Source organism: Stenella coeruleoalba (assembly GCF_951394435.1).
Source record: "Stenella coeruleoalba genome assembly, chromosome: 9".
NCBI lineage: Eukaryota > Metazoa > Chordata > Mammalia > Artiodactyla > Delphinidae > Stenella > Stenella coeruleoalba.
The window spans coordinates 90,113,581-90,127,302 of record NC_137155.1 but is presented as its reverse complement, the minus strand read 5'-3'; the positions used below and the strand labels follow the sequence as shown (position 1 = coordinate 90,127,302).

The following is a 13,722-nucleotide window of genomic DNA, read 5'->3' as shown; positions in this document are numbered from 1 at the left end:
CAATGTAATACAAGCGTCTTTTGAAGTGAGAATTAAGAGTCAGAGAAAGAGATGTGACAATGGAAGAAGGGTCAGAGAGATGGTACATTGCTTATTTTGAAGATGGAGGAAGGGAGCCATGGCCTAAGAATTTGGCCAGCCTCTAGAAGCAGGAAAGGGCAAGGAGATTTTCCCCTAGAGCCTCCAGAAAGGAACACAACCATGCTGACACCTCAACTTTAGCCCAGCAAGACTTGTGTTGGACTTGTAACTTACAGAACTCTAAAATGATAAATTTGTATTGTTTCAAACCACCAAGTTTGTGGTCATTTGTTACAGCAGCAATAGGAAACTAATGCAGATACACAAGTGATAAAATTATAAATAAAGATAAGGAAGTGATTGCCATAAGTCACAATGGGGATCACCTCTGAGAAGGGGTTGAAAAGGCAGTGTGAAAAGGAAAGGGCCCTTGGAAGTGTGGTGGCTGCTAGCAGTGTCTTGTCTTTCTTGACTTGGGTTGTAGTTACCTGGAACTTTGTTTTCTAACTAGTTTTTATACTTTATACATTTATATTGTGTGCCCTTTTATGCTCATGGGTTATATGTCACAATTAAAGGGGAGAAAAATTCTCTACCGTCACAGGTTAGAGATAAAACTTTTGAAAAAAGAAAAGATGACCTCTGAGGCTGAAAATCTTGAGAATGCTTCCCAGAAGAACCTTGGAAAGCCAGGCATTATCATTCTTGTGCTCCTAGAGGAAAAGAAGAGTAAAGGCCATCAATCAGTTTATCCAAGTGGGCTTCTTAGCTATCCAGGGACTGCTCAGTGTTTCTTATACTGTAAACCCTCTGGCCAGCATTTTGGCATATATGGGGTTGATGCCACCATCTGGCTGAATGTAGCTCAGAATGGTCCTATTCCCACTTCTTTGAATAGTGTTTTGACTGGTCCTTGTGATTGCAGCCTTTTTTTTCCTGTTTAAACAGACTCCATTTTGCTAGCTGCTTAGTTTATGTAATGGTCTGTTTCAGTAGCTAAGATTTATTCATTCTTTCCTTTAGTATCCTCTCTGTTTCAGGGACCATGCTCAACTCCTGGATACAGAGACAAATAGACCATAGTCCTTTCCTCATGGGAACTCTTGAGTCATAGGGGGAGGTTTCCTGGGAATAACAAATAATTTTGACAGTGCCCTATATTCCAGTAGAGATTACATATCAAGAGTCATAAAAATATTCAGGCACTCTGACCCACTGTGGTAATTCCACAACTGGAAGATGTTTATAGCACATAATTTGAAACTGCAAGAATGAAATAGCGTTAAACTATAAATATCCTAAACTTTAGGGAATAGAGAATGCTTATAAATTATAAAATATCAATATGCTGGAATATTTTACAGTCATTGAAATGAAAGTATGATTATTGTGGAACACATGGGAACATTTTTGAAACAAGTTTAGATAAATATAAAAAATTAGAACTCAAAATTTAGCCTAGTTTATATTTCAACTGTGTAAAAGCTCTATATACTTTCATAATGACAATAACTGGTACTAGCTGCACTTTGTTGAGTGTCTCTTTCCCAGAAGCTATTCTAAGTACCTTATATCATCTTTTATCCTCACAAAAATCTTTCAAAATAAATATGACTGTCTCCAAATAACAAATGAGAGGCTCAGAGAGCTGAGGTTAATTTAATAAGCAAGTGGGAGTACACATTTTTTGTTGTTGTTGTTGTTGTACGCGGGCCTCTCACTGTTGTGGCCTTTCCCGTTGCGGAGCACAGGCTCTAGATGCGCAGGCTCAGCGGCCATGGCTCATGGGTCTAGCCGCTCCGTGGCATGTGGGATCTTCCCAGACCGGGGCACGAACCCATGTCCCCAGCATCGGCAGGCGGACTCTCAACCACTGCGCCACCAGGGAAGCCCCACATTTTTAATCTAGATTTATCTGACTTAAAATCTTATGAATTTTCTTCTCTCCAAACTGCCATTCCAATCTTGGAAAGGAAAACAAACAAAACACAAACACAAAGAATCTAGTTGTCACATAAAGGTAGTATCACTGTAAGAGAAAGTTTTATATTTTAATATATTTTATTATAATTTGAAATTGATTTAATAATGTTTCTAAAATGTACGCAATATGCAGTCTGGATCGTCACACAAAACTCTAAGAGTGATGTCCGTGCATTACCTGAAAAATGTCAGGTTCAGTGTGTACTTTCCTCAGCTCCATTTAAATTTGAATTCACATACCAACAAGTGACCAATAGCAACCAAAATTAAGAGCATTACTGTAGAAATACAAAGCCCCTTCTGAAGAGAAACTAGACTATAGTTCTAAGTTGTGTCATGCAAACTTCCAACACAGACAGCCTTTGAGGATTTCCTTCTCCACATCAAGCCAGAAGAGGGGAGGATTACTTACCCCACACCAAGCCAACAGAAGAGGGCTTCAACAAGATAACTGGGAAAGACTAGAGGTGTCTACAAGTAGGGGAAAGGGCATTTCCCTCCTCTGCTGGGCACCTAATGAACTGCCAAAGTCACGGACTCATCCTGGTGAAGTCATTGGTGTATAGAATGGTGAGAAGGTTCTTGGAACAGTTTGATATATGTGCCCTCGAATCTGGGAGCATCCATGAGCTTAGAAACCTGTGCCTCCTCCACTGGAGAATGGAAGGTAATAGGGCGTCTTCCTACATATCCACCATCTTGCACTGCAAGTTTATATGCGTTTCCTTAGGTTAAATGGACATCAGAGAATGGTAACAGGGCTCTGGGTGACCATCTAAGTATCCTGTCCCAGAGTGAAGCCTGCCAGGGTGAGGGGACCTCAGCAATAGGAGACTGTGATTCCCACCACACGGGCAGTTGCTGAGGGGGAGGGGCATTATGAGAGTAAAGGCAGGGACTTCTCTGGTGGTCCACTCTGCACTTCCAATGCAGGGGCCCAGGTTCAATCCCTGGTCAGGGAACTAGATCCTGCATGCTGCAACTAAGATCCTGTATGCTGCAACTAAGACCTGGAGCAGATAGATAGAATGAATGAATGAATGAATGAGTAAAGACAGACAGTACTTTGCCCGTGTCAGAATCCAAGCAGAGTCTTAAAGAGTACATAGCCTGCATTCCAGCAAGAGAGTCAGTATTTGGGCTGCACCAGATTACAATACCACCAATTAGGTAAGTTATTAGTCCCATATTTTCTAATTCTGCCTCCTCTAACTTGACCTTGGAGAAGCCGGAGGCAGCAAAGGGAATAAATGGATGTATAAGTTATTGATCACTGCCTAGCAAATTACTCTAAAATTTGCAACCTAAACCAAAAATAAACATGTCTTTTCCAACAAGTTTCTGTGATCAGGAATTTGGGAGTGGCTTAGTTGGGTGTTACTGGCCCAGGGTCTCTCAAGATATTCTAGATGTTGGCAAGGGCTGCAGTCATCTGAAGGCTTGACTGGGCCTGGAGAATCCACTTTCAAGGTGGCTCACTCATGTGTCTGTGGAGCTGAGGCTGGCTGTTGGCAGGAGGCCTCAGTTCTTCACCATTTGGAACTCTCCATAAGGCTGCTTGAGTGTATTCAAGACATGGTTGCTGGTATCCCCAGAGCAAGTGAATCGATAAAGAACAAGTCAGAAGCCAACATATCAGTTCTGAAAGTCATATGCCATAATTTCTGCCCTTATTACATGTGAGCCCTTTTTTGGTGTGGGAGGGGATTGCATGAGGGTGTGAATATCAGGAGGTGACAATCACTGAAGAGATGCATAGTTAGGACAGAGCTAAACTTGGAAGAGGAGAGAGGCTTTGAACAGGACTTGCAATTGTTTTATTTATTTATTTGTTTGGCTGCGTGGCATGTGGGATCTTAGTTCCCCAACCAGAGATCAAACCTGTGCCCCCCGAGACCTGGGACATTACCATCCTCTCGCACCCCACTCTCTTTCCTGCAACAAAAGAACAAAGGAGGGATATTTGCCTTATACATACTTGTGTAAATACAGAAAATACATCAGCAAATTTATTTGTTTCCACCTCAGAAGTAAATCAAGATCCAATGCTTCTCACTATTCTTGTGCTCCTGTTCTGGGTGAGGTACCATCTTCCTGCATGGACTTCTGGGACCAGTCTCGTGGCTTCCCTCTCAGCCCCCAGAGTCTCATCTCCACACAAAGCCAGAGTGGTTCTTTGAAAACACATCCAGATCACGTCACTGCCCTGCTAAAAACCGTTTAGTAGCATTCCTTCCCACTTAGTAAAATCTAAATTTTAAAATACCATTTTCTGATTCAGAAATTCCACTTTTGGGTATATATCCCAAAGAATGGAAAGCAGAGACCCAAACAAATCTTTGTACCCTCACGTTCATAGCAGCACTATTCAGAAAAGCCAAAAGGTTGACAATTATTCATCAACAGATGTATGGATTAACAAAACGTGCTGTATACATGTGCTAGAACATTGTTCAGCCTTAAAAAGGAAGGAAACTCTGACACGTGCTACAGTATGGATGAACTGTGAAGACATTATGCTAAGGGAAATAAACTAGTCAAAAAAGGAAAAAATAAAATAAAGTATCAGTACCATCCTATAGCCAGAAAAAAAGTCCTCCTTACCAAGTACCCGATTACACAACCCTCTGTCAAAATCTTTCAAGAAAACTGTTGGAAGAAAATATTTTGGTTGCTATGCCTCTTCAATGTTCAGAAAAACTATCTAAAACTTAGAAATCGGCTGAAAGCTGCTTGCATGCCTTTTTAATGTCCAACAAGTCCACTGAAGGGTCCTCAGGCTCTGGGAATATAATGCATGTTGACTTAGAACCAGTCTTTTCACAATTCTGTCAAGTTCCAGATTAATTTATAGAAAACAGATAAGGAGAGGTTCCTCAAAGGTTTGGGTTTATTGCCTTGTAGCTCATTAATCCGTTTTGTAACTGATTTAACAATCTTATTTTTAGCCTTCCTTCTTTCATTTATGAATCCACTTTCTTCTATCTCCTTAGAACCTGCATTGTCACATAGCTGGTTCCCTCATTAGTGAATTGATTGAAACTTTGACTTTGGCTCACTATGCGAAGTGTATGAAAAGTGTGTTTATAACATTTTTTCTAATCACATAATTTTTATTTTCTATTTATTCAAAGACTTCTCTTAGATTTATTTAGGCATAGCCTTTTATTTTATGTCAGTCTGGATCATACACAAAAGGGAAATATAAGTGAAAACGATTGGTTAAGGAATTCCTAAATCCTCTTAATACTCACAGGCTAAGTCTTCTACTAAACTTTCCAACGCAGCATCATCAGTGTCTGTGTTTTTCCACAGGCAGTGGTGATGTAACATTCCTTAAAATTGTGTTCCTGAATTCAGTTGTCTCCTGAATATTCCAATTCAGCAAGTTTGGATGCTTGCAATTTCTGGCTTTGCATGTAATCTTTAATTCTTATTCAGATATTTCAGTAATGAGGTATAAATACAGCTTCATCTACAAGATCTTTTCTTAGGTCGTTAAAGTATTTTATTATTGCTTTGCAGAAAAATATGGAATTGTGGGCATTTTTTTTTTGTCCAAAAAAATTTGCTTCATTACCATTGTTGACTGAAAAAAAAAAAAGCACAATGTGAAAGTTGTGAGTTAAGTTTTATCTGGGGTCTAATGAAGACTATAGCCCAGGAAACAGCCTCTCAGATAGCTATGAGGAATTGCACCAAAGAGGTAGGGGGGAGGTCAGTATATCTATGATTTTAATGAAGGGGGATACGTGCAATCACACATTTTGGCAGAAGGTTGCTGCTAGTCATGAGGAGCAGATGTCTCTGTTAATGATTTTAGTGCTTTTCGAGATAGGAGAAGATGCAAGAAATTGGGCTCATAAAATTTTCTCCTGAAAATATCTAGCTATCTGAAGGCCTGTTCTACCAGTTTTCCCCAGAGCACAGAGTGCCCAACTCCTGGTCTCCACCCGGAACTCCTTTCAGGGTGTATTGAAGGTCAGCGACTGCAGTGGCTAGTGACTTCATTCTTGTAGAACCAGATGGTAAGTGACAATTTTTAGTTGACACTGGCCAGGACCCCCCTGGGCTTATGGGGACCATAGAGAGTCACCAAGAGTGCAGAAGGCAATGGGGCAAAGCCTCTGTGCCTGGGTGGAGTTGTTCCTGTTGGTGACTAGTTCTGAGGTATAGATGTTGAAGGCAAGAAGTTTCTTCCCCAGAGAAGACTCAACTCTAGTTGAGTTGATGGAGCCAGTAAGAACAACATGTGTCCTGCAGGGCTCTTCCTCTTGGTGTTCTCCTCTGGCTGCTCCCACTGGTCCTTTATTCCCTTCTCCCCATCCATTTCCCTTCAGTTCTCGCATCACCTCTACATCCTATAGGGTGTTGCCCACTCTTGGTTCTCAAGATAAAAGCTTCTTTCACTTCTTTTCTTTCTTGATAGCTCTCAGGAAGAGCCTAAATCTTCAGCACAAAGAAGATATTTCCTTTTTCTAAAGGGCAGGGGAGACTCGGCCAATTTAGTTAATCCATTCAAGAGGAGAGAGAGGTTTTCTTTCCATCCTGGAGAACACTTCTCTCCTCTTTTCTTTCCTTGCCCACAAGGGGCCGAATGATACCTCTATGAAAGAAAACAACCATCAAAGCAAATATTTTTTAATACTTAAAAAAACAATCAACAGAAAATTTATAACTACAATCTTGAAAACTGAAACAGGAGGGAGCATAATGAAAGAATTTTTTGGTGTTTTTTTTTTTTTGCAGTACGTGGGCCTCTCACTGTTGTGGCCTCTCCCGTCACAGAGCACAGGCTCCAGATGCGCAGGCTCAGTGGCCATGGCTCACAGGCCCAGCCGGACCGTGGCGTGTGGGATCCTCACGGACCGGGGCACAAACCCGTGTCCCCTGCATCGGCAGGCGGACTCTCAACCACTGCGCCACCAGGGGAGCCCTTGGTGACTTTTAAGTCTTGTTAAAATAGTAATTCAGAGAGGGGATTCTGTTGTTATGTTTCCAATATCTGAATAGCATCAAATGTAGATTGTTGCCAAGTCCAAGCTTGCTCTGCTTGCTGCATGACAGGCCAGTAAATTGGGAGATGTAGTGTTGAGACAAGGAATAGCGACTTTATTCAGAAAGCCAGCAGAAGAAGGTGGTGGACTAGTGTCCCCAAAAACCATTTTATTGGGGTCTGGATGCCAGTTTCTTTTATAGAACAGAGAGGAGGAGGAGGTGAGGAAGTAAGGCAAAAAGGTCATTAGTTTTGTAAAATATCTCCTGGCTTGGCCAGCATTGGGGAGGGGATGTGTTAATTTCTTCTTTTCTGCAGCCATTCACAGGTGGGCAGGATCAGACTGTCTCCCCGTGAGCTGAACAGACACTTTAGTTTAACATTCAGGCAGAGGGTCAGGGTTCCCCGAGGCAGGCCGTTAAGTATGGTTATAATAACAAAAGGAATGAAAAGAAAGGTTAATGTAAAAGAAACAGATCCAACATGGAGTCAGATTTTGCTCTTCCCTGTTACAGGATGAGCCCCAACTTCATCTCCAGAGTTCTAATCCCAACGTCTTATGGAGCATTTCCACTTTATTCTTTTTAAAAATTTTATTTATTTTTTGGCTGCATTGGGTCTTCGTTGCTGTGCGCGGGTTTTCTCTAGTTGTGGCGAGTGGGGGCTACTCTTCATTGCAGTGCGCGGGCTTCTCATTGCAGTGGCTTCTCTTGTTGTGGAGCACAGGCTCTAGGTGCGCGGGCTTCAGTAGTTGTGGTGCGCAGCCTCAGTAGCTGTGGCTTGCAGGTTCTAGAGTGCAGGCTCAGTAGTTGTGGCACATGGGCTTAGTTGCTCTGTGGCATGTGGGATCTTCCTGGACCAGGGATTGAACCATGTCCCCTGCATTGGCAGGCGGAATCTTAACCACTGTGCCACCAGGGAAGTCCCCCACTTTATTCTTTGTAAAGTGAAATGCTGAAATTTTCTTTGGGGAGGGAAGCAGCTGCCATCCCTGCCTTTCTTACTGAATGCAAGTTTGTGTGCCTGATGCACATCGAGGCCAAATAAACCAAAATGTTGGAGTTTGGAGCAGGGAAAGGTTTATTTTAGGGCCAAGCAAGGAGAACAGGTGGCTCATGCTCAAAAACTTTGAACTCCCTGATGGTTTTTGGGGAAAAGTTATTATAGGCAAAATTTGGGGTGTCTGCAGGGTGTGTGACTTTCTTCTGATTGATTCGTGGTGAGGTAACATGTTGGTGCTTCCAGGGCTCTTAATCACTAGCTTGAAGTTTCCATCCTCCACCTGGGTGGGGGCCTTAGTTCCTGCAGAAGAACTCAAAGATATTGTTCTGTATATCCCTTCTGTACAACCAGGATCCTGCACTATAGTTTCTTGATTGTTCCTCCTTTGTTTCTGCTTTCCCCTACTTCCCTGATTAGCAACTGCTTGAATCCGATCTGTGGTATTCGGGAAGGTCTGGGAGGCTGAAGCCTTTATCCTGAAAATAAGAAACTGGGGACAAGGAAAGGTTTTTTTTACCCGGGAGGGCCCCACAGGGTTCTGCTTAGTTTCAACTTTCTCTCCCCTCCTTAGAGTGTCTCACAGAAAATATAATAAGCTCCATAAGAGACCCTAAATTGGATTTTGTAATGCAAGATCAAGGTCTTCTGATCCTTGGAACTGTAAACACCTACTGCCAAAATTAATTCAGAAATCTCTCGTATGTATAGATCATGTAAAGAGGAGATAAACACAGGCACATCCACTTGTCTGCTAAGGAAATAAGAGGCATTTCATTGCCTTTCATTCAAGAGGCATTCATTTCTTTCTTCTACTTTACTGTACAAAACTGCATGAAATTGTGACCAGATTTTGTAGTCATTTTCATGTTACCTTACATGTATGTGTAAATCTGATCTTACTTACTCAGTAATCAACTGTTTCTCTCTCTTCTATATCAGTACTCTTAAAGTAACCAGATTGAGCCAAAAAATGGAGTCACTCATGCTAAAACACATTAGCAAACCAAAACTTAACTGAGTTTCTTTTCTTTTCTTTCTTTGGCTGCACTGGGTCTTAGTTGCAGCATGTGGGATCTTTAGCTGTGGCATGTGGGATCCAGTTCCCTGACCAGGGATCAAACCTGGGCTCTCTGCAATGGGAGCATGGCGTCTTATCCACAGGACCACCAGGGAAGTCCCTGAGTTTCTATGCTCAGCTCTCCCAGAGAAGGAAGGTCAATGTCAACCAGTCAGCGCTTTCCTGCTTAGCTCAGGGTACCTGATGGCTCCAAGCCTTCCCTCTGCTCTATGTAAGGGTGGTAACCTTGCTTTAACCAATCAGCATATGCTCAGTAAAACTTCCTCGTTCCTGCTCACTTCAGTCTATAAAAATCTCTCGCTTGAAACTCCTTTCTCTCTGCTAGATTGGATGCTACCCAATTCATGACTTGCTGAATAAAGCCAATTAGATCTCTAAATTTACTCAGCTGAATTTTGTTCTTTAACAGTAGAGAGGGCCGTTTGTTGACAGAGCTGTTTTATTTCCCCTGAGCTCCTCAAATTCAATGCACTCAAACCAGAATTCACCAATATCCTGCATCACAGAAATGTGTAACTCAGACTGGGACTTGAACCCACGTGCCAGGGCTTGAAACCAGCCAAAACCCAGATGGGACCTGAACCCATGCTCTTTTAACTGAGGTCACACACCTGGCCTCAGGACTTGATGAAGCTCAGGCTCTTGATATCTCATCAGAGAAAGAATTCAGTGAGAGAAAGTGATAGGTAAGAAGTGGATTGATTTAGAGAGAAACACACTCCACAGACAGAGTGTGGGCCATCTCAGAAGGCGAGAGGCCCCGAAATATGGGGTGGTTAGTTTTTATGGGCTGGGTAATTTCATAGGCTAATGAGGAGGAGGATTTTCTGAGTATTTTGGGATAGGGGTGGAGATTTCCAGGAATTGGGCCACTGTCCACTTTTTGATCTTTGATGGTTGGCCTCAGAACTGTCATGGTGCTGGTGGGTGTGTCACTTAGCTTATGCTAATGTATTACAAGGAGCATATAATGAGGCTCAAGGTCCACTGGAAGTCAAATCCTCTGCCATCTTGGATCTAGTTAGTTCTAACCAGTTTCTGTCATGTCCTATAGCTATGTCATTCTTTTAAAGGTTGTGTCTTGCCCCCTTCCCTCCTGTTTCATCCTCTGACCCAGGCTTCCTCTTAAACCTAAGAATGACAACAAATTCACATCTAGGCACCAAAGGTAGAGACCCATGTTATCCATGGCCTACCATTTCCTTTATTCATTCCACAGATATTTACCGGGGACGTTTTCTGTGCCGGACACTGTTTTGGGCACCGGAAGACAGAACTCTGAACAAAACAAAGTCCTCCTGGAGTTTACAATCTGTTGGGGGAAAAGACAATGAACAAATCCTTAACTTAATATCAGGTAGTATAAGTGTATGAAGTTGTAGGGGAGCAAAATTTGCTACCCCATGATGTGTCTCTTTGGCATGAAGATTATTTTAGGCTGATTATTTTTAAGAAATAGAAGACTCAGGAAGTCTTTCTTTTTACCTCCCCCCTAACTGCCTAAAGAATTTTGATAAAGGACATATTCTAGAACAGAGCTATCACCAGAGATATCTGCAAAGAATATGGGCTGGGGTGGCGGGGGAAACTCAGCAGGGCCTAGAGATCAGAGTCCACTCTGTGTCTCATTGTCTCTGCAAGGCCCAGCAAACATTACCTTACCAAACATTTGCTTTTCCATCTCCAAGTGAACTGCCTTCCTTCCATCTGAAGTCCCAAACCACTAGCCCCAACATCCTCTTTTGTCTTTAGCTGAAGGTGGTATTTAAGGTGAGGGCTTTGGCCATTTTGGTGAGTTACTCAGTTCTTCAGGGTTTCTCCCGTGTATATGTGTTATTAAACTATTGTTTGATTCTCCTGCTAATTTGTCTCATGTCAATTTAATTCTTAGGCCAGCCAGAAGACCATAGGATGGTAGAGGAAAATTTCTTCCTCCCTGACAAAGTAAAATAAAGAAAGTTGAGAAGGACAGAGAGTAGCAGGGAGTGGTGGCTAGAAAAGGCTCCATGGTGACATCTGATCAGAGACCTGAATGCAGTGAAAAAGTGAAGCAAAGATTTTGAGTATGGTTGTAGCTCAATGAGGCAAAGGAAGAGGGGTGTGTAAGGAGGTCCAAGAGATATGCAAGGCCAGGCCCCCTAAGACATGCAGGCTGTCCAGGGACTTGGATTTCAATACAAGTATGTTGGGAAGCCATTGGGGGGTTTGAGCAAGAGAATAACACAGTATGATATAGGTTTTAGAAGCCCCCCTGAATCTCTTCACCCTGCAACCAGATGGTCCTCCCCATTCTTTCTTCCTCTTCTTCCTTTGTCTCCTCCTGTTTTCTCATTTCTTCTTAATGAAAAGAGCTCTACTGATTGTGTTGATTGTAAATATTTTGTAGGCTTACTGTAAAATATTCAGGCAGAGTAGACAAAAATATTTTTAAGTAAAGGTTGAGTGAAATCTCATGGATAACATTTTGGTACATCTTACTAGTATTTTGGTAAATACAGAGAGGGTTCTTAGAATACAAATATACTCACTTTACTCCTCGAATCAAAGCCTTTTAATAGCTTTTCACTGTGTAACCGAGCAGGACTCTATATGGAGCCTTCCCAGGGCAGACGCCTCCCCCATATCCTCTGCTTTAGTTCCTCTCTGAAGAACCTAGATAATAGTATCTGATGCACATTTCCTGAGTTGTTTTTCAGGTGTGAAAACCCCCCACCAAATGGAAGATGTTAACTACTCGATGACCACGAGAACATAACTCCAAGACCTACTGGAGCCTGAGGATTAATAATGATAACCCCTGTGAAATCGCCCTGTTACCTCACTATCAATCAGAGAATTGTGCACAAGCTGATCACATACCCTGCGACTCTCCTCCCCCACCTGGCCTTTAACAATGCCTCCCTAAAAACCCATCAGGGAGTTTGGGCTTTCTGAACATGAACTGCTCCAGCCTCATTGTCTGGTGCCTTACAATGAATGCTGCACTTTCCTTCACCACAACCCGGTGTCAGTAGATTGGCTTTACTGTGCACAGGTGAGTGGACCCAGGTTTGGTTTGGTAACAATTGCTCTTCAGATAAAATTTATATCCTCTACGTTGAGCTCTTTCATCACTTCTCCATCCTGCTCTTTTTTGCATCAGAACCTCTGAAGACACCCAATGCCCCACTCTCCTACACCCAGCTAAGCCTTCTCCCATAGCCTCTCAGACCCTCCACTTGTGCCTCAGTCTCCCTGCCATATAGCCCGGCTCTCTCTCTATGGACTGTGAGCTTGGAGGGCAGTCAGACTGCCAGTACCTAGCTCAGTGCCTGGTACGTAAGAGGAACCATAGATTATTTTTCAGTGAATTCATGAGACAGCTTTGATTCTATATATCCCATTCAAGAGCCATTTAAATATCAACTGGATACCAGATTCTATTCTGTTACCAAGAAGATAAAAGATTCTTATGACAAAGCTCCCTTCCTCAAGGTTTTCATAGTCTCCTGCTTGTCCTACAGAGATGTCTCTAAACTAGACTAAGGCAGTTCTTCAGGCTGTGTCAGCTTGATCCAAATATGCTTTATGGATATCACCTTTAGCTGTAATTCTGGGATTCCAAATACTCTTACGACCTGCTAGTTTTTCTATTAATTGTTTCAAGATAAATCAGTGCAATGAGGATTTTCCCTTCCATTTAAAAATTGTGGTAAAATATATATGCAACGTAAAATTAGCCTTTTAACCATTTTAAGTGTACAATTCAGTGGGATTAAGCACATTCACAATGTTGTGCAACCACCACCACTATTTTCAAAACTTTTTCATCACCCCAAACAGAAACTCTGTACCCATTAAGCAATAACTCTCCAATCCCCCTCCTTTTAGGCCCTGGTAACATATAATCTACTCTGTGAATTTACCTATTCTAGCTATTTCACTTGTATGTGGAATCATACATTTGTCCTTGGGTATCCAGCTTATTTCACCCAACATCATGTTTTCAAGGTTACAATGAGTCTTTTTATTTTCATTTTTACTTTTTTTTTTTAAAGTATGGGGGAAAATGTTTGGTCTACTACCCACTTATAAATAAATCAGTGCAATGATATTTCTTATTTTCATTTTTGCTTGGAATATCTTTTATAACATGGAGTAAATGCTTAAAAATTCTATTTGTGTTTTCTCCTTCCTTTGGTTTTGGCTCACGCACTTTTTACACGTTCTTTCTACAGGGGCCTTATTCTATCTCTCATCCCACTCCACAGTTTTCCCTGCTTCTGAGATGTTTGCATACACTTACCAGAGTGACAAGAGTTCTTGACCTTACATCTGGGGAAGTGGATGACATTATTCCTTGGGTATCCTGTTCTCTCTCCCCAAATCTAGGATGGAAATGTCTTGAAGCTGGAGTAAGAGAACATTTTGGATTGCCTGCTGTTCATTACCTTCTGGTTTTATTTCACATTCAGTCATAATTTTTCTCTCAGTGATAGTGGGCAAGATTGTGACCATTCCTTCAAGTCCTTCAGTTCCTTTTTCTTTTTTTAAAAAAATAAATTTATTTATTTATTTTTGGCTGCTTTGGGTCTTTGTTGCTGCACATGGGCTTTCTCTTGTTGCAGCGAGCAGGGGCTGCTCTTTGCTGCGGTGTGCAGGC

The 13,722-nt window shown here is 42.0% G+C and overlaps 1 long non-coding RNA gene across 1 annotated transcript in view; it reads right to left on the bottom strand.

Moving 5' to 3' along the window:
• Positions 1–666: 666 nt before the first annotated feature.
• LOC307191650 overlaps positions 667–13,722 on the bottom strand; it is a 73,233-nt gene continuing 60,177 nt past the window's right edge. Inside the window, exons 3-4 of the long non-coding RNA XR_013829813.1 lie at positions 10,308–10,392; positions 667–734 (exon numbers count right to left, since the gene is read on the bottom strand). This is a non-coding gene — a long non-coding RNA (uncharacterized lncRNA). The remainder of the gene's footprint in view (positions 735–10,307; positions 10,393–13,722) is intronic.